We start from the raw sequence: 1,624 nt of genomic DNA on the forward strand, positions 1-1,624 counted from the left end.
AATTCTTCCTGGAGCTGACGTAGAGCACTCATTACAGGGCATTTAGCTTCCCTGCCCCTCGCCCACGTAAGTGCCAGCAGCACTCCCAGGGTCAACCAGGAACGCCTCCACATTATGCAGGGAAAAGCTCTTATTTTTCAGAGATGCATTTGGGGTGAAATGTCAGGATGTCTGTAATTTACTTTAAACTACTTCCAAAAAAAAGAGATGAAACAATTATGCTCAAAGGAGAAAACATTAACAACTGAGAGATCTAGGTGGTGGATATATGTACTCAATTATTTTTCTTACTTTTCTGTTTGAAAATTTTCATAATAAAAAAGTGGGAGGAAATGCCCCATTATTTCCAAATGCCCCCTATTAGACTCTTATCCTTCATTGAGAAACGACATCTTCATTTTGTATCAGCTTTTTTTTCATAAATGTTGTGTCTGATTATCAATTTAAAACCCCTACAGGGACTGCTTTTTTTTAAAATATTTGCTCCTTGGCATCCTCCTTCAGAAAATGATCTCTGGATGTAGGGGAATGTCCTGGTGGCAGTGGGAAGAGGTCCTTGCTGGTGTCACAAGGTGTCCCTTTTCCTGCCTGGTCAGTGGCATCTATATGGCATGAGTTCCTAAGACTTGCCTGCACTGACTCAGTGCCAACACCTCTCTCCTGGCACCCCAGCCCCTCTGAATCTCAGCTGCATCCTCCATCCAGCCTGTTCAGGTACCTACTGCTCCGCAGGCTCACTGTCTCGCATACATCCCAGCAGTCTCCCCGATTCCTTGCTGGGTGCACATAGGGATTTCTGGATCCTTCCGAGTCTGAGATGCATCATAACACAAGTGACAAAACAGGGATGGGATAAGATGCCGTCATGGGGGAACCCAAGCATCCACCATACCTTACAAGGATACAACATTTTACAGATTCCAGCCGCACTCTCCTTTCAATAACAAACCCTTCCCGAGTGCCTCCTCCGGACCAGGCACTGTGCTCAGGGCCTGGGCCCACCAGCCCACTACACGCACCCCACGCGCTGGTATGTGAGAGGGCGAACAAATCACAACACAAGGGAATATCAAGCAGATGTCAAAAAAGTAAAATGAATCAATAAGTTCTGATAAGGAAGGATATCCAAGATATGTTGTTAAATAAAAAGGCAAGTTTCAATATAGTAGGTGGGATAAAGTATGATCCCTTCTCTATGGAAAAAAAAAGAATTGAAAGCAACACACTCTTCTATCTGCATTTAATAATACTGGCGCCAAGTAATAATTTACCTGCTTGCTCTGGGAAATGCCTGCTGTTAAGATAAGATGGAACCAGTGACACACTTTACTTATTAAAATAGAAAACTTGCTCATCTAGACTCACTTCAAGGCGCTTGCCCTTCTGGACCCACCAATCCAAAGCTCTTATGTCATAAGTTCTGCCCAATCCCAACCAGTTACCTGCCTTACATGACCCACCTTAGAACAGTGCAGCCTTTAAAACCCCACATCCTTTCTTTTTTCTTTTTTTTAAAAATATATTTTATTGATTTTTTACAGAGAGAGGAAGGGAGAGAGAGAGAGAGTTAGAAACATCGATGAGAGAGAAACATCGATCAGCTGCCTCCTGCAACTCTCCCCCT

This window comes from Myotis davidii, unplaced genomic scaffold (genome assembly GCF_000327345.1).
Source record: "Myotis davidii unplaced genomic scaffold, ASM32734v1 scaffold32, whole genome shotgun sequence".
Lineage (NCBI taxonomy): Eukaryota > Metazoa > Chordata > Mammalia > Chiroptera > Vespertilionidae > Myotis > Myotis davidii.